This window comes from Ambystoma mexicanum, chromosome 6q (assembly GCF_040938575.1).
Source record: "Ambystoma mexicanum isolate Mex_15411 chromosome 6q, UKY_AmexF1_1, whole genome shotgun sequence".
In the NCBI taxonomy this organism is placed as follows: Eukaryota; Metazoa; Chordata; class Amphibia; order Caudata; family Ambystomatidae; genus Ambystoma; species Ambystoma mexicanum.
The window spans coordinates 1,394,056,751-1,394,079,690 of record NC_090937.1 but is presented as its reverse complement, the minus strand read 5'-3'; positions in this window follow the sequence as shown (position 1 = coordinate 1,394,079,690).

The following is a 22,940-nucleotide window of genomic DNA, read 5'->3' as shown; positions in this document are numbered from 1 at the left end:
GGACAAGCCTGCATGTGCCCAGCTGGAATACACAGTGGATGCCTGCGGGAGCCCCACAAAGCAACACACTGTAAAAAAAAGATTTAAAAAATAAAATCACAAATGGCCATTTGTGGACCAAGGGGTGGGGGGGCACCCAGGTGGGACGAGGTACAGGGTGCACCCCAACACCCACATGCGTGGATGTTGAGAAAAAAGAGCCCTGGCATGCTCCTCCATGCCAGCAAGCATGCAGGTCTGAAAGGTTTGGTTCTGCAGGATGATGGTACGGAGATCCCCATCCAGCACCTCACGGGTAGCACGCATTTCTGCCTGCAAGGCCTCACGTGATGCCCGGATCTCCTGACGGGTTGCCTGGTGCTCAGCTGACAGTGTGCGTGTCAGCTGCTCCAGCTGCTGTTCTGCCCTTGTACTTCGGGACACTTCAAGTTCACACAGAGGGCCTCATTACGACCCTGGCAGTAAGTTACCGCCAGGGCCGTGACTTTACCGCCATGGTGCTAACTACGTTAACGCCATGGCGGTAAGGGGATTTACCGCCCCATTCCGACCTTGGCGGGGCGGTAAATCCCCAATCCCCATTTACCCTTCCCCATTCCCATTTTTGCCCCATAGGGCATAATGGGAGTGGGGAAGGCGTTAATTACGCCACCGTAAATTACGGTGGCGTAATTAACACCAAGTTCCCTTACCGCCATGGTTTTTTACACCCGCTAAAAGCAGGTGTAAAAACCGCCATGGCGGAAAGGGAACTCGTAATTGGCGGTAAGGGGTCGGCGCAGCTAACGCTGGCGCTAACCCCTTACCGCCAGGGTCGTAATGAGGCCCAGAGTATCTCTGAGGGAGCTGTGTTCCAACATCAGGGCTTCCCAGTGGGCCTGTGACTCTAGAGATATGGCTGTGTGCAGAGTCTCCAGTCCAGCCCGTCGCTCGCTGTCGGACGCCAACATTTCCTCCCTGTGTCAGTGGCAAATGGACTCTGTTGCCTGCTGCTAGACCTCCATCTGCCTTTCAGGGGGGAGAATGGAAGTGGCCACCCTATCCATTACCTGAGCCATCATTTAGCACAATGCCCCCTGTTGTGCTGCTATAGTGTAGATGGAGTTCTCCCACACAACATTACCTGGTGGTGCACGGCTACCGCGTTGGCGGGCATCACACCTGTTTGGGGCAAGGTGATGTGAACCTTGCTGTGCTGGCACTGGCTGAGGCTGCAGGACTACATTCCTCCTTTGATCTGCTGGCCCAGGAACAGGAGCAAATATTGTGGAGTGTGACCCTGCATCCGTAACCGCCACAGGCAGACTTTCCAACACTGAAATCCCCATAGAGGGGTCTACTCCCGGTGCAGGTGGGTTGGACAGAACAGGATCCCTGCCAGAAACACTCACCTGCGACGGAACATATGTCTCAATGTCCGATTCAGCACCTGATTGATAGAGGTATCCGGAGGTGTACCCAGATACACCCAAACTCGGTGTGATGGACTTGGACAAACACTTTCCCGGCTGGGAGACTCGGAGCTGGGGTGGATTGAGCTGCAGCTGTCCCTGCAGCCTCCTCACCCTGCCTACTTGGGGCAGCAGATGACACTGCTGCCCCAGATCCACGGGGCCTGGTGACAGCAACTTTCACCGCCACACAGGCTTTGACTTGGTGACACGGAAGTCAGCCTGGGAGGCATCCTGTGCCGGTTCAGTTGACAATATGGGGGGGGTAACAAGGTCTGATCTGGGATGGTGTCCTCTGCATCTTCCCGACCCATTGGGGGGGCATAGGTGTCCCTGATTGGTCCTCCACAAACTGGCCTCTTGGGCCACCATGCCCATCCTGGCCACGTCCCCTACAGCGCGTACCTCTTGCAGCCACCTTTGCCTCCCTTACCGCTTGATCGCCTCCCAACCATGGCACTGATGTTGTTGTGCGAATGGGAGTTGCAGTAAACAATTGTCCTGGGCAATTGGGGTGAAAGGGGTAGGGTACTAGATGGAATACATACCCTAGTGCTCTAGCAAGGCTGTCTGTGACCCCGGGGGGAAGATGATGGGTCACGCAACGCACAGGCACCCCGAAAGCAAAATTTAATGTGCACGTGACCCGTGGTAGACCATAATCCCCCGCTGATGGGGGATTATGCCAAGGATTTGGCCTTCGTCAATAAAGTCTACCTCATCATCCAGGCATGGATGGCCTTACATGGTCTATGCCTGAATGATGACAAAACTCCTCATTCTAGGGTCCTCACACAACCTCAACAAACTAGACCTAAGCTACTCCTCTCTCGTAATTGATAATAATAAGATCACTGTAGCCAGGGAAGTCAAAACCCTTGTCTTCTACCTAGATTCCACTCTCACCTTCAAAAAGCAAGTTAATGCTATGGCTTCTGCCACATCTTATCTTGCAAACTTATCAGAGCAGCCAAACCATTCCTTTCTCCATCTAACTGCATGTCATGATGCCCGCTCCCGGGGAGCTGGTTCAAGCCCTGCGTCCCCGAAAGCGGACATCCAGTCCCCAAGGAAGGACCCAGCAATCCCATATAGGGGCCCTTTGGACAGTGTCCTGGTGCCTATGGCGCCAGGCTCATAAAAGACATCAGTCCTGGCGCCATGGGCGCCAGGCTCATTATGGGAGTGCTTGGGTGCACTTACCTGATGCAGACCATGCTGCAGGATCCCGGCCTCCTTGTGGCCTGAAAGGAACTACTTTACCTGTGGGACTAATTTACCATCCGGGCGTGGTCGGGGAAGGATACATACCTGATTGGAGGAAGGATACATACCTGGAACTTCTTCCAAGGCTATTTAAACCACACCCGATCAGCCACACGTGCTTCGCGTTGTTCTGCATCTAGCAGCTGGACGCTCACCGTGTCTGCTCCTGCATCCTGACTTCTGCCACGCCTGCCAGCATCCTGGATCACCTGCAAAGGAAGAGAAGAAGAGAACAGAAGAAGGAAAAGTCCTTACCTGCTAAATCCGCATCCCGGAGACATCTCGCCGACAATTCCGAAAAGGAAAACTTTTATTTAAAAGCTCATCGCGTCGATCGCTGCAGCGCCGCATTCCACTCACCTTTACAGGGCGCCTCCATGTTCAGCAGCGATCATCCGGATTCGCAGTCACGCCCCAGTGCCTAGGGAGAAAAAGACCAGAACAAAAGGTGAGAGAGAGAAGGGAATAAGGAAAGCTAAATCTCCATGTTAAGACTTACCTGTTGATTCATTCCCTCTTCATTTCGGGTCCGCGACGCATCCTGGCATTTCCGGACCCCGGCCCCTAAGGGGAAAAAGAGACATCAGCGTTAATGAGCGAATGAAAAGACATTACCAAAAAAACGCTCATTAAAGACTTACCTGATTTCTACAAGGATTTCACCTCTCATCTCGGGTCGGTGCCTGTTCCCCGGCATTCCGTACCCCGGCCCCTATGGGGAAAAAGACACTAGCATTAGTACATTAATGCATGGACACAGGGGAACCTCTTATCAAAAAAACTTACCTGGAAGCCAAGCAAGTTTGGTTCTCACCAATCCGAAAATCCATTGAAGTAACTGGTTACCAACGTGCCCCTGCATCAGAAGCAGGATGGAGAGCTCGTCCTTCCAGACCCTAAGGTGAGATGCTACGAGGAATCACAGAAGGGTTTCGAGGAGGGTGAGAGGGGAAAGTGGGAGGCCGATTGCATTACCCCGCAGACAGTTAATCCCCTATTTTCGCCTACAGAAGGATACTCCTGCGAGCCAGACAAGCCAGATTTGGGGGCCCGGTCCAGTCCGTCTTCCGAACCCTGTGCATCACCTTAGAAGAGGTCGCAGCAGCGCGAATCAGGCCAGCGCCTCCGTGGGAGTCTGGTGAGCGTTACAGAACACGATGCCTTCCTACAAATTCCCACCCAGGCGCTATGGAAAATTCTGAGACTGATCAGTTGGCCCAATTACTGGGGGAATTACGGGCCGAAGTACATGCCGCTCGTCAAGAGACTAATGCCCTCAGGAGGGAATTAATAATATCAAAGGAAAGAACTGAGGACCTGGCCAGACAGCTTTTGCAAGGTCAAGCTGGGCAAACTCCTCTACCCGGTTCCGGAGGGAACCCCGCTCCTGTGGTTTCCAGTAAACCTGTGCAGATTAATCTACCTGGAAACATGCCGCTGGCCCCACCTGAACGCTTTACTGGGGACCCCAAACGATTCGCCGTATTCATGAATCAGTGTCGTTTGCACTTCCTATGCAGACCTGGGGCCTTCCCTAATGATCAGACCAAGGTAGCCTTTGCATTGTCATATCTCAGCGGCTGCGCTGCAGATTGGTCAGTTCCACTGGTTACTCAAGATGACCCGATTCTCTGTGATTTTCAAAGGTTTCAAGCAAGCATGGAAAGGTTGTTTGCTCGACACTCTCAGGGGCAGGCTCTGGATGACGAACTTCTATCCATGCGACAGGGCAATCAGGACCTCCTATCCTATATTGCAACCTTTAATAGACTAATTGTGGAAACGGGATGGCCAGAGGATAAAAGAGTCACGTTGTTTTATCGAGGCCTACGCGGAGAACTTAAAGATGTCTTGGCCCAAGTTGTAAATCCGCCCCAAGAATGCACAGAGTATATAGACTTAGTGGTCCAATTGGATCACAGACTTCAAAACAGAAAAGCAGATCGGTCCAGGTTTGAGACCCGGGTGTTGGTCAAGACCCATGCTAATCCCAAGGGAGTTGATGTCTCTGAGCCTATGCAAATTGGAGGGGTTAAAGGACCCTTAACTCAAAAGGAACGTGAAAGGAGGCGTCAGTTAAAATTATGTCTTTATTGTGGGAATTCTGGACACTTTCTATGAGATTGCCCGGCAAAACCGCCCCGAAAGGCGATAGGAGCCACTGATAAAAACCATGAAGACTCTGTTTCGGGAAATGACTCCGCCCCACAAGTGTAGGGGTCCGCTTGCCGAGCTTGAAAACTAACTCTCAGACCTCGCATTTCATTGTGCCAATGGTTCTCGTAGATCCAGAACAGCCTAAGCGGTTGCATGCAATAAAGGCATACATCGATAGTGGGGCTATTGGAAACTATGTGGATCGTGAATTGGTCTCTAGGATTAACCTCCCTCTCTGTCCTAAAACCAGCAAAGATGTCATCACCACAGTCAATGGAACTGAAATTGCCTCTGGACCGGTAACACATTCCACTACTGAGATGACTCTTATTGGTCCCGACGGCCATCGGGAGAGGGTGTTGTGTTTGATGTAATCAAGGCTCCACAGTTTCAGGTTATTCTTGGAATCCCTTGGTTAGAGACACATAATCCTCAAATTGATTGGCGAGCTAAGAGAATAACCTTCCCGGATTGTACACAAACCTGCTACCCAGAAAACCTGAAGATTAATCTAGCATCTGTAACCTCTGCCTCCATGCAACTACCTCCGGAATACCAAGACTTTCAGGACGTCTTCCAAAAGGAACAGGCCAACACGTTACCTCCTCACAGATCGTACGATTGCCAAATCGATCTGGTGCCCGGTGCACAACCCCCTTGTAGCAGGATTTATGCCCTTACCGAACCTGAGAACCTGCATTTGAGACAATATTTGGATCAATACCTAGCTAATGGTTTTATTCGCCCGTCAAAGTCCCCGGCATCCTCGGCTTTGTTCTTCGTGCCCAAAAAAGAAAGCGACCTTAGAACCTGTATCGATTACCGCGCATTGAACCAGATAACGGTTAAAAACCGTTATCCTCTGCCTCTGATCCCTGAACTCCTTGACCAGGTAAAGGATGCTTGCATATACACCAAGTTAGATCTCCGGGGGGCTTATCATCTGGTACGAGTTAAAGAAGGCGACGAATGGAAAACTGCCTTCTGTACTAAATACGGATTATTCGAGTACCAGGTGATGCCTTTCGGATTGTGTAACGTGCCAGCTGCCGTCCAATACTTCAAGAATGATGTCCTTCGGGAACTAATCAATGTTTGTATTGTCGCATATATCGAAGACATTCTGGTGTACTCCTCTTCGGAATCTGATCACAAAAAACATGTCAGGGCAGTACTTGAAAAACTGCGCCAACACAAACTATTTGCTAAATTGGAGAAATGTGTTTTCCATACCACAGAGGTCGAGTTTCTAGGTTTCATCCTGACACCCAAAGGAGTCCGAATGGACTCAAGAAAAGTGGATGCCATCCTCAAATGGCCATCACCTAGCTCTGTAAAAGGAGTTCAAAGCATGCTCGGCTTTGCCAATTTCTATCGCAGGTTTATCCCGGAATTTTCACGCGTGGTACAACCTATTACTGCACTCTTGAGGAAAAATAAACGTTTTGAATGGTCTGAAGAAGCCGAGCAGGCCTTTCAGGACTTAAAAGCTAAGTTTACCTCTGCACCTATATTGAAACACCCGCGTCCAGGTCTCCCTTATGTCGTCGAGACTGACGCATCCAGCCTAGCCATGGGAGCTGTCCTGTGCCAAAGAGATCCCGAAACCAACCAACTGCATCCCGTAGCATTTTGGTCCAGAAAATTCTTGGCACCCGAGGTTAATTATGCAATCACGGACAAAGAACTGTTAGCCATTAAGTCCGCTTTTAAAGCCTGGCGGCATTATCTGCTTGGCGCTCGACATACCAAAACAGTGATCACTGATCACTGGAATTTACAGTATTTGAAAACCGCCAAGGCCCAGTCATCACGGCAGCTCCGATGGGCTTTGTTTTTCGCTGAATTAGATTTCGTGATTACCTATCGACCTGGCTGCAAGAATGGCAAAGCAGACGCCTTATCCCGAATTGGAATGGGAGAATCTGATACAAACTCAGAACCAGTACCAATAATTCCCGAACAGAGGATTCTAGGCATGACTTTGTTACTGACGCTTGAAGACATTCAAGCCAGAGTGAAGCAACTCCTGGACCCTACAACCTTACAGGATTGGATACAAAAGGGATGAGACTTTACCATAGATAATGGTTTACCTTATTTCCAAGGACACTTATTCCTGCCACATAAGGAATTACACGAACTAGTTATTTTTGGTTATCATGATACATTAATAGAGGGACACCCCGGTATTGCCAAGACAGAGGAAAAGGTGAAACGACAATTTTGGTGGCCCTCTTGGCGAAAAGATGTTAAATCTTTTGTGATGTCCTGTGGTGTTTGCGCCCAAAATAAAAGTCAAAAGAAAAGACCAGCCGGTCTCCTTCAACCTCTAGACATACCGCCAGCACCCTGGCACACCCTATCAATGGATTTTATTACGGACCTGCCTCCTTGTTCGGGGTACAATACTATTCTGGTAATTGTGGATTTGTTTTCCAAAATGGCCCACTTTATTCCTTTGAAAGGTTTACCTTCAGCTTCTGTCCTAGCCAAAGAATTCTTCGAAAATATTGTTCGGCTCATGCATTCCCATCTATACTAATCTCTGACCGGGGAAGCCAATTCATTTCCCACTTCTGGCGCAAATGTTGTCAAATGGCACAGATCGATGTAAGATTATCGACCAATCACCACTCTCAGACCGATGGTCAGACCGAGAGGACAAATCAGACCCTTGAACAGTACTTACGGTGTATGTTACAGCAATCTGAAATCAACTGGAAAGACATTCTTTGGATAGCCGAATATGCATATAATAATTTGGTACAGTCTGGAACTGGCCACAGTCCTTTTTATACTTTGTTTGGGCATCACCCTCGAACCTCAAACCTTGACTCACCTCAGAACCTCGGAATGCCTGCAGTAGAACATCTGCATTCTACAATTACCCAAGCCTTGAAAGTGGCAACTACGCATTTACAACAAGCCAAGAGAAAATACAAGGAGAATGCTGATCTACATCGGAGTGAAGCACCTCCGTATCAGATTGGGGATCAAGTGTGGTTAGCTACCAGACATTTACCACTCAAAGGGCCTCAAACTTTTAACCCAAAATATCTGGGACCTTATTCTATTACGGCAATAATTAACCCAGTGGCTGTTAAACTTGATTTACCAGTTAGTATGCGAATTCACCCTGTTTTTCATGTGTCACTTCTGAAACCAGTGGTACCCGGAACCCGACTACTCAAACCTCCAGAACCTATTCTAATAGATGGGGAGCCCGAATTCGAAGTGAAGAACATTTTAGACTCAAAAATGTTTAGGTCAAAACTGTTCTACCTAATTGATTGGAAGGGGTACGGACCTCAGGAGAGGTCGTGGGAACCCAGCGACCATGTGCATGCACCTCGATTAGTCAGGAAATTCCACCGACTCTTCCCAGACAAACCAAAACCCCCGGAGGGAACAACCTTGGGAGGGGCCTTGGGGGGGAGTGCTGTCATGATGCCCGCTCCCGGGGAGCCGGTTCAAGCCCTGCGTCCCCGAAAGTGGACATCCAGTCCCCAAGGAAGGACCCAGCAATCCCATATAGGGGCCCTTTGGACAGTGTCCTGGCGCCTATTGCGCCAGGCTCATAAGTGACATCAGCCATGGGCGCCAGGCTCATTATGGGAGTGCTTGGGTGCACTTACCTGATGCAGACCATGCTGCAGGATCCCAGCCTCCTTGAGGCCTGAAAGGAACTACTTTACCTGTGGGACTAATTTACCATCCGGGCGTGGTCGGGGAAGGATACATACCTGATTGGAGGAAGGATACATACCTGGAACTTCTTCCAAGGCTATTTAAACCCCACCCGAACAGCCACACGTGCTTCGCGTTGTTCTGCATCTAGCAGCTGGACGCTCACCGTGTCTGCTCCTGCATCCTGACTTCTGCCACGCCTGCCATCATCCTGGATCACCTGCAAAGGAAGAAAAGAAGAGAACAGATGAAGGAAAAGTCCTTACCTGCTAAATCTGCATCCCGGAGACATCTCGCCGACAATTCCGAAAAGGAAAACTTTTATTTAAAAGCTCATCGCGTCGATCGCTGAAGCGCCGCATTCCACTCACCTTTACAGGGCACCTCCATGTTCCGCAGCTATCATCCGGATTCGCAGTCACGCCCCAGTGCCTAGGGAGAAAAAGACCAGAACAAAAGGTGAGAGAGAGAAGGGAATAAGGAAAGCTAAATCTCCATGTTAAGACTTACCTGTTGATTCATTCCCTCTTCATTTCGGGTCCGCGCCGCATCCTGGCATTTCCGGACCCCGGCCCCCAAGGGGAAAAAGAGACATCAGCGTTAATGAGCGAATGAAAAGACATTACCAAAAAAACGCTCATTAAAGACTTACCTGATTTCTACAAGGATTTCACCTCTCATCTCGGGTCAGTGCCTGTTCCCCGGCATTCCGTACCCCGGCCCCTATGGGGAAAAAGAAACTAGCATTAGTACATTAATGCATGGACACAGGGGAACCTCTTATCAAAAAAAACTTACCTGGAAGCCAAGCAAGTTTGGTTCTCACCAATCCGAAAATCCAGTGAAGTAACTGGATACCAACGCGCCCCTGCATCAGAAGCAGGATGGAGAGCTTGTCCTTCCAGACCCTAAGGTGAGACGCTATGAGGAATCACAGAAGGGTTTCGAGGAGGGTGAGAGGGGAAAGTGGGAGGCCGATTGCATTACCCCGCAGACAGTTAATCCCCTATTTTCGCCTACAGAAGTATACTCCTGCGAGCCAGACAAGCCAGATTCGGGGGCCCGGTCCAGTCCGTCTTCTGAACCCTGCGCATCACCTTAGAAGAGGTCACAGCAGCGCGAACCAGGCCAGCGCCTCCGAAGGAGTCAGGTGAGCGTTACACTGCATCACCCTAGCCAGGGCTCTCATCCTGTCCAAACTGGACTATTGCAATGCGTTATATGTCGGTTGCAACAAATATATCACAAACAAAATTCAAATCCTACAGAATAACGCCCTAAGAGCGGCCCTTAGCATCCCTAAGAAAGCCCACATTTCCGAGACTAGAAGATCTGTTAATTGATTATCTACGAAAGATAAAATCTTCCTCAAATCTGTCTCTTTGACCCACAAATGCCTCCACCAAGCAGCCCCTCAATACCTTATAACTAAATTCACGAGACCAGCTTCTTCCTGCCCCACTAGATTGGTTAACTCCAATCTCCTCCATTTTCCCAGATTTAAACGTACGATGTCGGGTGGGAATAGCTTTCCTGTAAAAGCAGCGCAATTTTGAAATTCCCTAACACCTACCTGCAGGGAGGACCTTCCTTACCGCCAATTCAGATCGAAGACCATTCAGTGGCTCAAGGATCATGATATATAACGCCTGCCTGCTGCACCACACTACTATGACTGTAAACTTGTACACATTGGTGCTCAACTGATCTGCATAGACACAATTTATGATAGAACCTGCATTTTGTTTCTGTATATTTTTCTGTATATTATGCCTAACCGGCTTCAATTGTCTCTGATGCTCCAGTAATGTAACCTCAGCTGGAATCCACCCTTCTGTATTTAACAAGCTTCGCAATCCTCTTGATGTCTCTGCGCCTTGCTACCCCCGGGTTAGGTGCGCACTATAAATAAAATACTAAAATACGTGCGTGGAATAAAGAACCCGCACTACGCTGTGGCACTCAGAAACACAAAAATAAGCATACGCGTGGTACACGCAGGCTACAATGACCTCTGAGTGGGTACGCGACACACGGGGGCAACCACAGTTGGAAAATACGAGTGCGACTCACCATCTGCCTGGAAAAAGAACGTGAAAAATACACGCATGTGCACGTTGGCAACACCCCCACCAAAAGAAGAATAGAACTCTGCCTGAGTATACAAGGAGTACGAACTGGAACCGTTGTGAAGTAATCGCGTGTGAACCGACAAGAAGTACAAGAATCACCCGCTCGCTCTCCATAAAAAGCACGTACAAGAAAATGGCATCCTACCCATACCTTTTAAAACAGCCTACACGTGCAACGTCACTTACGCGTGTATGTGCTAAGGGACTTTCCTCGAAAAACATGCTGACGTGCACTCTTTTTAAGTGCCAAGTCACTCCGTATCAAGCTGGCCAGGTGACAACACACGGAAGACCACGCTCCTGCCCTGAAGGCCATTTTCCTGCCCTCCAGAGCCCCGAGCACGCTCCCACCTGCCATCTACTGCTGCCTGCCCACGTGCTGGCCACGTGCCCTGCTATCTGGTGCCTGCATGTCAGCCATCGGCATGGGTCCATCACTCCACAGCCCAGACCCAGGACCCAGTTGCCCACCCACACCTGCCTCGGTGGTTGCCATGTCCGACACAACAACATTTGGCACCAGTGGCAAAGAAGTTGGCATCCTGGTGGAGCAAATCCTGGGGCATTATGATGCCCTCTTTGGAAGATCAAGCGCCGACAATGAAGGATGGAAGGGGATCTGCAAGGGCATTGTGGCTGCCATCAACGTGGACGGGGTGGCAGCCCGCGACATGCAACACGTCTGGAAGTGCTGGGAGGATTTCAGTTCCAGGACCCTCAGCAAGGCCCGGTGCCTCTTGAAGACAGAGGGGTGCTGGGTCCACCTAAGCAACATCCAGATGAGAGTCCTGGAATGCACAAACCCAGCGCTCCACTGCCAGATCCTTCAGAAGCAGACCCGTCCCGAGTCGAGCGGTAAGTGTACATGCGTACTGATTGGACGCAGTGCATGTTGAGGTGTGGCAGGAGTGTGCAGGTTGGACATATGTCTTGGAAGGGCCATGTATGGATGTGTATGTACAGGTACATGTGCCTGCCACATGTGAGTCCAGTCATGTGTGAGGCACATCAATGGTGTATGTGTTGAAATGCATGGTGGCCAAATACATGTGTCGGTACACACATGCTTTGAATTATGTGTATGTACTGTGGCATGGTTGTCTTGTGATACATGGAAGCTGGTTCCACCTTCATGTATGTGCACAATGTACATGTGTGTGTGTGTGTATTTGACATGTGTGCCACTGTGATACACCATGGATGCATGTGACACCGACATGAAGGAGGCTGATTGGTAGATGTGATAGGGATGGCAATGATTTCACTGCGACAGGTGGCGGAGATGTACATATGCATGTATGTCTGGTGACGTGTGTGCATGTGTTTGGCACTCCCCGTGTTGCATGTGACGTCAGGCTAACCTTCGGATCCTCACGCTGTTGTATGTGTATGGATGCTGCTGCCAGATGCAACAGTCCTATTAACTTGCGCATGTGTGTGGGTTGAAAAGATTTGTGTTGGTGAGTGTAATGCCATCTGTGTAGTTTGACACTGCCACACATGTGCAAATGTCATGTGTGTATCGGACCATTGTACAGTGCCCTGATGCCTGTGTTTTGTCTCTCCCTGTCTGCAGCGTCAACTGATAAAGAGGGCGGAGATGGTGCTGTGGAGCAATGCGGCAGGGATCCCACCAACAGCCAGAAACGCAAAGCCCAGCTCCCCTCCCAGGTTGTCATCTCTGTGGGGAGTGAGGAGTCTGGTGCCGCATCCGCAGAAGTGGCAGCTGAGCCCTCACAGGGGGCTATGGAGGTAGATAGCACGGAGTCATCCAGGCTGGTGGAGGGTTTGGTTGAGGAGGAGGCCGTAGAAGGCCCACGCATGGGGCCTGGAGGTGGGGATTCCAGCGTTGTTAGTGGCGCAGTCCAGGGGCAGGGACAGGAGGAAGCACAGGCCACCGCAAAGATGCCTGTGTGTAATCCTGACCCCAATCCTGTGACTGCATCTTCCCGCACCCCCAGGGATCCCTACGTCCAGACCTGTTCTCAGGGAGGGGATCCGCAAACAACAACTGGCCTTCCTCTCCCTGCGGATGTGGCAATCCGTGACCGGGTTGAGCCTGTCCTAGCTGGGGTGGCGTTGCGTCAACGTGGATTACGGGATGACTTGCAGGCTTCTCATGAGGAGAATGCAATTCATTTTTAAATCCTCACTGACTACGTCAACCTACTAGGACAGGTTCTTCCCCCTGGCCCCGGTTTGTCTGGGAAGTTCCGATGGAATCTTTTCACCAACCGAGGTGCATGAACGTGGTCGCTAGGCTCCCATGATCTTTCTTGTGGTCCGTAGCCCTTCCAATCGATCAAATAAAAAAGTTTTGATTCAATCATCTTGGAGTCCAGGATATTTTTTACCTCGAATTCAGGTTCTCCATCTATCAAGATGGGGTCAGGTGGTTTGGTTAATCTTGTCCCTGGTTGAACTGGTTTTAGAAGTGAAACATGAAAGACAGGATGAATTCGCATATTAGAGGGTAATTCCAATTTGATGGCCACGGGGTTGATAATGGCCTTAATGGTGTAAGGTCCCAAATATCTAGGATTAAAAGTCCGAGTTCCCTTCAGAGGTATATGTTTTGTAGCCAGCCAAACATGATCCCCAATCTGGTATTGTAGAGTTTCACTTCTATGTTGATCAGCATTTTTCTTGTATTTCTCTTTTGCTTGTTTCAAATGTTCTGTGGCTTCCTTAAAGGCTTGTGTAATAGTAGAGTGCAAATGACTAACTGCGGGCATTTCTAAGTGCTGAGGCGAATCGAGTTCTGAGGTTAGAGGGTGATGTCCATATATGGTATAAAAAGGGTTTTGTCCGGTTCCTGAATGTACAGAGTTATTGTATGCGTACTCGGAAATCCATAAAATATCTTTCCAATTGCTTTTGGTCTGGTGTAGCAACATTTCTTCCAAAAATGCGAGATAAATTGACTACCTCGGTCAGAAACCAATGCGGAAGGGAATCTGTGTAATCGAACAATGTTTTCGGGGAACTCCTTGGCCAGAATCGAAGCAGAAGGTAACCCCTTTAAAGGAATAAAGTGGGCCATCTTGGAAAAAAGATCCACAATAACTGGGATGGTGTTAAATCCATTACATGGAGGTAGATCTGTAATAAAGTCTAAAGACACGGTGTGCCATGGTGTAGGTGGGATATCCAAAGGTTGTAAAAGGCCAGCGTGTTTTTTCTGCTGGCTTTTGTTTTGGGCGCAAATGCCACAAGACATCACAAATGACTTTACATCTTTTCGCCAAGTGGGTCACCAGAACTGTCTCTTAATTTTCGCTTCAGTTTTTGTGATACCTGGGTGCCCTTCCGTCAGGGTGTCATGGTAATTGGAGATGACTAGTTCTTGTATTTCCTTGTGTGATAGAAATAGTCGTCCTTGATAGTAAGGTAGGTCATTGACGACTCAGTAGTCATGGCCTTTCTTTACCCAGTCCTGCAGGGTTGCTGGATCGAAGAGTTGTTGGATTTTTGAATGAATATCTTCTAATGTCTGTAGAGTAGTTATGCCAAGAATTCTTTGCTCGGGAATTATTGGCACCGGTTCCGGGTTTGCATATGCTTCTCCCATCCCTATTCGGGATAAGGCATTTGCTTTGCCATTGCTAGCCTGGTCGATAAGTGATCACGAAATCGAATTCGGCAAAGAACAATGCCGATCGAAGTTGTCGTGATGATTGGGCTTTGGCTGTTTTTAAATACTGCATGTTCCGGTGATCGGTGATTACGGTAATAGTATGCCTGGCACCAAGAAGATAGTGCCGCCAAGTCTTAAAGGCGGATATGATGGCTAATAGCTCTTTTTCGGTAACCGCATAGTTTAACTCAGGTGCTGAGAACTTTCTGGACCAAAACGCTACTGGGTGAAGTTGACCGGTTTCAGGATCCTTCTGGGACAGGACAGCTCCCATGGCTAAACTGGATGCATCAGTTTCTACTATGTATGGAAGCTCAGGGCGTGGATGCTTTAAGACAGGTGCTGATGTGAATTTCGCTTTCTGCTCTTGGAAGGCCTTTTCAGCATCTTCGGTCCACAAGAAGCATTTGTTTTTTCGCAAAAGTGCTGTGATGGGGTGTACAACATGGGAGAAGTCCGGAATGAATCTGCGGTAGAAATTAGCAAATCCGAGCATGCTTTGTACCCCTTTGACTGAACTGAGTGATGGCCACTTGAGAATTGCGTCCACCTTTCGAGAGTCCATTCGGACTCCTTTTGGAGTCAGGATAAATCCAAGAAATTCAACTTCCGTAGCATGAAAAACACATCTTTCCAATTTTGCATATAACTTGTGCTGGCGTAGTTTCTCAAGGACTGCACACACGTGCTTAACATGGTCTGATTCTGAGGAGGAGTACACTAGAATATCATCTATGTATACGACGACACAGACGTCAATGAGTTCACGAAGGACATCGTTCATAAAATACTGGAAGGCTGCTGGTGCATTGCACAACCCGAAAGGCATCACCTGATATTCGAATAATCCGTACTTGGTGCGAAAGGCAGTCTTACATTCGCGCCTTTCTTGACACGTACCAGATGATATGCCCCTCGGAGATCTAACTTAGTGTAGATACAAGCATCCTTTACTTGGTCTAGTAATTCGGGGATCAGAGGCAATGGGTATCGATTTTTTACTGTAATCTGATTTAATGCGCGGTAATCTATGCACGTTCTAAGGTCACCTTCCTTTTTTGGCACGAAGAATAAAGCTGAGGATACAGGAGACCTGGAAGGACGAATAAAGCCATTAGCAAGGTATTGGTCCAAGTATTGCCGTAGGTGACGATTTTCAGGTTCCGTGAGGACGTAGATTCTACTGCCTGGGGGTTGTGCACCGGGTAGGAGGTCAATTTGACAATCGTATGATCTGTGAGGAGGTAATGTATTGGCCTGTTCTTTTTGAAAAACATCCTGAAATTCTTGGTATTCCTGAGATAACTGCACGATTGGTTTAACGACTGTAGCCAGGCCTTTGTTCAAAGTTTTCTCCGGGTAAAAGGTGTGTGCACAATCCGGGAAGGTTATTCTCTTCTCTCGCCAATCTATACAAGGATTATGTGTTTCCAACCATGGCATCCCCAATATTATCTGGAACTGTGGGGCTTTGATTAGATCAAACTCAATAGTCTCTCAATGCCCATCTTGACTCAACAGTGTCATCTCTGTAGTGGAATGAGTTACAGGCCCCAAGGCAATCTCAGTTCCATCAACTGTGGTGATGACATCCGAAGTGGTCTTTTTGCAAAGAGGTAGATTCATCCTTGACACTAATTCGTGGTCCATATAGTTTCCTATGGCCCCGCTATCTATGTGTGCCCTTACTGCATGCATACGTGATGGCTGCCTAGGATCAAGTAGGACGATTGGGATGATCAGATGCGAGGTCTGAGTGTCCTTCTTTAAGCTCGGCAAGCGGACCTCTATGCTTGTCGGGCGTGGTCGTTTCCTGAATCAGGCTCTATTTGGCTTTTATCAGCAAATCCTACCACCTTCTTTGTGGTTTTGTAGGGCAATCCCATAGAAAATGTCCTGAGGTTCCACAGTACAGACACAACTGCATCTGTCGTCTTCTTTCTCTTTCCTTTTGAGTTAAGGGTCCTTTAACCCCCCCGATCTGCATAGGTTCAGATGCATCTCTTCCTTTGGTGGCAACGTTGGGTTTAACCAATACCCGGTTCTCGAACTTAGCTCGATCAGTCTTTCGGTTCTGAAGTCAGTGGTCTAGCTGGACCACTAAGTCTATAAATTCTGTGCAATCCTGAGGTGGGTTCACAACTTGAGCCAAGACATCTTTGAGTTCTCCCCGAAGTCCACGATGAAACAATTTAATTCGTTTTTCCTCAGGCCACCCGGTTTCCACCACCAACCTATTGAAGGTTGCAATATAGGTTAGCAGATCCTGGTTACCTTGTCTTAAGGATAAAAGTTTGTTGTCCAGGGATTGACCCTGTGAGTGTCTGGCGAATAGTTTTTCCATGCTCCTTTGAAAACCCTGAAAATCCCGGAGAAGAGGATCATCCTGGTTGACTAATGGAATGGACCAATCCGCTGCGCTGCCACTAAGATATGACAATACAAAGGCTAATTTGGCTTGGTCATTAGGAAAGGCTCCTTGTCTGCATAAAAAGTGCAAGCTGCATTGGTTCATAAACATGGCGAACCTTTTGGGGTCCCCAGCAAAGCTTTCAGGTGGAGCTAACGGAATATTTCCTGGTGAAACGACTTGCAAAAGATTTCTTGATGAAACGGGGGTTGGGTTTCCCCCATATCCAGGTAGGGGCATTTGCCAAGCTTGGTTTTGCAATAGTTGCCTAGCCAGATCATCCGTGCGCTCCTTTAAGACAATCAGTTCTCTCCTGAGGGCATTAGTCTCTTGGCGAGCGGCATGTACTTCCGCCCTAAGTACCCCCAATAATTGGGCCAGTTGGTCGGTTTCCGAGGTTTCCATAACACCCGGGTGGGTATTTGTAGAGAGGTTTTGCGTTCTGCTACGCTCACCTGGACCCCACATGGATGTCAATCGTACCCGGACAGCTGCGGTCTCCTTCAACGTGATAGGTAGTGCAGAGATGACTGTCTGGACTGGCCCGCCTAGTCTTGTCTGCTGGACCCGAAGAAGTATTTTCCTGCAAGTGGAGACAGGGATTAACCACCTGTGGGTTTTAGTGATGGCCTCCCAACTGTTCTCGCTCTCCCCCACTAATCACCTCCGATATCCCCTTAGTAACCTCACCTTATGTTCGTAAACGATGAGCTCTCCATCCTGCGTGTCTTGCAGTGGCACGTAGATACCAGTTACTTCACTGGTTTGAAGGCGTTGGGAGAGTTCCGGTAAGTATTGACTCTGAAGTCCCTGGCGAGATTGGTAAGTATCAAGTTCAAAGAGTTCAATGTGCCCGATGTTCACTCTTGTCCCCTTCCTTCCTTAAGTAGCAACTGAGTTTGTGAGAAGAAGGTCTCGTAGCTGCTGCTGGCTTTCAGGTAAGAGTCTGTGTTACCCAACGCTGTCCGGTAACTATTGCATGCGTTAACGTGTTGTTTTTCTCCCTCTTTACAGATGCGGCATATGAAAATGTGGAGAGGTGTGGAATAATACCGCTGGTGGTAAATCAGGTAAGTCTATGGTGGTAAGAGGTTGTATTTGTTGATTCCCTTGGCTCACCTTGTTTTTTCTTGTGTCCCCTAGGTGCCGGATTACGGCGAAGAAATGATGGAGACAGTGCCGGATCAAAAGATGCTGTGAGAACTGGTGAGTATGGCGCCGTGCTGGAGCTGGCGAAGCGACGCGTGCAGGACTGATGTACTTTCCAGGTGCGAAGATGAAATGGTTCCGGAATTAGGTGAGGAATTTGAAATAAGTTTGTTTTGTAACCTTGTCCTTCTCTTCTTCTTTATTCTAGGAGCGCCAGATTCGAGGCGGGCGTGGCAGTAGAATGGATGCTGGCTGCAGGCACGCGGGCGTGGCAGAAGACTGGATGCTGGCTGCAGGCACGGTGAGCGTCACGCTGCTGGATGCAGAATAACACGAAGCATGTGCTGCTGTTCGGGTGTGGTTTAAATAGCCTCCAAAGTAGTTCCAGGTAAGAAGTTCCCTAGAGCCACACCCGAGTAAAAAATAGTCCCTGTAACAAAATCGTCCCATCCAGGCCTCATGTAGGCTTGGACTCTTTTGCAGCATGGTCTGCATCAGGTAAGTAAAGTCTATGATTTCTATGATGAGCCTGGTGCCTAAGGCGCCAGGACTGAACCCAGACAGACCCTAGCCGGGGCTGCTGAGGTTTAAACAAATGACTGGATGCCTGCTCCCGGACCTGAGGGCCTTGGTCCTGATGCCCAGGGGTAGGCATCATGACAGTGGGTGAGTGGGTGGGGGGACATGAGTCAGGGCCTGCTGGCAGGTGCCCATCACTACTGGATGGGTGAGTGGGTGGGGGGACATGAGTCGGGGCATGCTGGTAGGTGCCTGCCACTGCTGGGTGGGTGGGGGTGCAGGGGGACATGTGTCAGTGATCACTTGTGAATGGTAACATGTGGGCTGCCTGGGGGGCATGGCCCGGGGTGCAGGGTAGTCCCCTGTGTTGTGGGCTGCCTGCAGGGCCTGGGGAGGGGGGAGAGGGCACACCTGGGAGAACACACACTGCCAATTCGCATTGGTGCACCCCAGGAATACACGTAACCCGCTCGCCCAGCAAAATCGCATGTCAAACTCCCCGCACACCCCTCAGAATACACGTACCCCACTCGCACAAGGCCTATCGCGTGTGAAACTTCCTGCGCACCCCCAAGATACACATACCCCGCTCACACAAGGCCTATCGCGTGTGATACTCCCTGCGCACCCCTCAGAATACACGTAAACTGCTCGCACAAGGCCTATCGCGTGTGATACTCCCCGCGCATCCCCAAGATACACGTACCCCGCTCGCACAAGGCCTATCGCGTGTTGAACTTCCCGCCCACCCCCAAGATACACGTACCCCGCTCGCCCAAGGCGTATCGCATGTTGAACTTCCCGCGCACCCCCAAGATACACGTACACCGCTCGTACAAGGCCTAACGCGTCTGATACTCCCTGCGCACCCCTCAGAATAAACGTATCCCACTCGCACAAGGCCTATCGCATGTGAAACTTCCTGCGTACCCCCAAGATACACGTATCCCGCTCGCACAAGGCCTATCGCATGTGATACTCCCCGCACACCCCTCAGAATACACATACCCCGCTCGCACAAGGCCTATCGCATGTGATACTCCCTGCGCACCCCCAAGATACATGTACCCCACTCGCACAAGGCCTATCGCGTGTTGGACTTCCTGCGCACCCCCAAGATACACGTACCCCGCTCGCCCAAGGCGTATCGCGTGTTGAACTTCCCGCGCACCCCTACGATACACCCACCCCACTCGCACAAGGCCTATCGCGTGTGATACTCCCCGCGCACCCCTCAGAATTAACGTACCCCACTCACACAAGGCCTATCGCATGTGAAACTTCCTGCGCACCCCAAGATACATGTAACCCGCTCGCACAAGGCCTATCGCGTGTGATACTCCCCGTGCACCCCTCAGAATACACGTACCCCGCTCGCCAAGGCCTATCGCGTGTGATATTCCCCGCGCACCCCCAAGATACATGTATCCCGCTCGCACAAGGCCTAACGCATGTTGAACTTCCCGCGCACCCCCAAGATACACGTAACCCACTCGCACAAGGCCTATCGCGTGTTGAACTTCCCACGCACCCCCAAGATACACGTACCCTGCTCGCACAAGGACTATCGCGTGCACAACTTCCCGTGCACCCCTCAAATACACTGTACCGGCCCTGTGAACTGGTGCAGGGTTAGCGCAGCCCTTTGCGCTGCATTGGGGATTTCAATGCCTTATCCTTGCGCAAGGGGCATTCTTGGGGGCGTAACTTGCGCTGCGGGATGTTCTCTGCGCCAGCGCTCAAAATGGCTTTGATATTCCATGAATACGCGGTGTGCCAGAATGCTGTTTACCGCACACAGCTGGCGCACGCTGGCGCACGCTGGCGCACGCTACTTCTCTGCACTGCTCGCGTGCGCTGCCTCTGCGCTGAAATCTATGAATTACCCCGTCAAGCTCTCCTGCTTTCAAAATCACTCTCTAGCAGGCAACACATTCCTATTGCATCTGTTACTGTGTTTGTAAAACGCCTGGACACTCTGTTCCCAGGCCCCAAAGCAGTGAGGTACTCAACATCCCCTTCATGTTGGTGGACCAGAAGTTAGAACACTTTTCTGGAAACCCCTCAATCAACCAAGACCACGAGGTGTCAGTTTGGCCGGATGGAGGTTATTATTTTCAGAGAGTAGACACTACTAAAAGTATTTTGTTTTTATTTAGGCCCGGTTTTTTTTGTCTAGACAATTTACTAATTGTTCGTGAAACAACATTTCCCCATGGTCAGTTGAGAATGTTTATTCAAGGGGCCTGATTACGATTGTGGTGCTATCACCATTTATGATATCACCAAACTCGTTGTACCGTCATCACGTGCCCAGAAAAGTCTGAAGGATTCCAAAACATTCGGAAAAAACATTTGAAGTAGATGCATCAAAGTGAATTATCAGAAGGTATTTCATTTCGATGAAGCAACGTAGAACCTCAGTGAGTGGCAGAAATGGCCGGCCAGGAGAATGCCTAGCCATGCTGCTGTGGGCTTCCTTACATAACAGTTTCCTGGGATGAGGGAAGGATACTTTACATTGGTAGGAAGTTACAAAAGGCAAACCCCCTATGCTTGGAGGCATTTGCTGCCCCATGTTTTTTTTGGACACACACGGGTTTGATGTCCTGAGCCTAAATTACAGAAACTTTGCGCAGGTGCAAAGGTGCAAGTGCAAAGTTGCCCAATATTACAATATTCGTACCATATTTCAAACCTTTTGCACCATGACAAGTGCAGTTTTGCATGGCATTAGCACTAGGGCAAACTTTTCTCTTGTGCAAAAATGCATTGAAAGTGCATGTACATGTTTTGCCTTAGTGCTTATGTCATGAAAAAAAGTATAAGCACGCTGCAAAGGTTTTTTAATATGACCCCAATATTTTTGACACTAGGACAAAGTTTGCACTAGTGCTAGTACTGTGCACATTTGCACTTGTACCAGTGCAAGGTTTCTGTTATCTGGCCCAAGGTTGCACCAAAATATTTGATGCAAAGATTAAACCAGCTGAGCTATAGCCTTGCATACAAGATGTACTGATTTTCCAGTTATTTGCCCAGTGCCCCCGCACTTAATTAATCTTTTTAGCACAGAGCCCTCTATTATAAGCTGCGCACGCCTGACAGAACTGTGTTACTACATTCACGAAACACAGTTCAAGTCTGGTTGTACAAATTGGAGCATTTGCTTGTCCAATAAAGCAGCGCAGGAACAATGTTAAGGTATTGACTAGTTCCCTTTCAGAACTGTTCTTTTCCGTGTAATTAGGACTTACATAACATCTCAATATTTGAAGCCTTTTAAATGAATAATTAGCAGCGGCTGATTAAGTCGCCTGAAACTGAGCTCCTACTGCGTGATAAATGCTCAACAAATTAGAAATTTCTAAAAGTAATTGGTTATAAAATGGCTTTCCGATTCCTATATATTTCAAATTAAAGACTTGATTACTGCCCTCTTTGCATTGGGAAGGAGTTTCATTGTATGTAGCTTCCAGATAATACTAAAGTGAAAGAACTGCTGGTTTTCTTATTGGAAGCAAATGCAATGCAGTTTACAGTCAATGGGCATAAGAACAACCTGAAGAAGGGCAATGCAGAGTCAATACAGAATATAAAAAAAGTGAAGTGTGTTCAACTTTAATAAAGTGCATCTCGGCCCATCAATAATTGTTCCGTTACTGCTTTCTAACGTAGCAAACGACTCTCAGCCCTGCACAGATTTTGCGTTTTTTGGCACAATAGACAAATGCTCATTTACGCTGCGCGGAACGCAGTAGCAATCACTGTCTCCTGCCTGTTACTAACAGGCTTGGCCTCAATTATCCTACCACATACAACCGATATCTAGTGTATGGGTAATACATGAACTAAGTTTGGTCCCTAGGTATGGGGCGAGGCTGCCCTACATATGCTCTAACCAAGTAAGAAGCAGGAGGAATCCAACAGTAGGGACTGTATTAAGAAATTATGTAATGGGTGTTTTACTATTTGTAGCAACATCACATTACAACTTGTAATTGGTATTGCAGACCTTGAAAAACAAACAATGGAGGCTACATTTCTGGGGTCTGAATCCGACATGGGTTGAAGGAAACATTTCACTGCCGCAATCCATTTAAAATAATGCTGATGGCTTGAAATGAATTATTCCTTACCTGGTTAGTTATGTTTTCAAGGGCAATAGGAATATTTGAAACATATTGTGATGTGAATATATGTGTGATATTAAAGGCTCCAGGCTACTCTACTTTTAACTCCATTGTACATGGTACTCTGTATACAGTCAATACCCTGAGACTACCTTCTGTAAGGTGTCTGTCCTGCCCCAGTTTCTGTACCATGCATTCCCAAACATCCACTGGCCTATTCTTTACAACCTGTCCCACTAATGTGCGACACCTGATCCAGAGTTGCCCCATTGGCCGCTGTTTGATTTTGTTCTTGGGTGAAACACCATTTACCCTCAATAAATACAAATACAAATACAAAACACCCTCATGCCTGCAAAACACTCCTTCAATCTAGGGCTGATACTGTAATGAGCG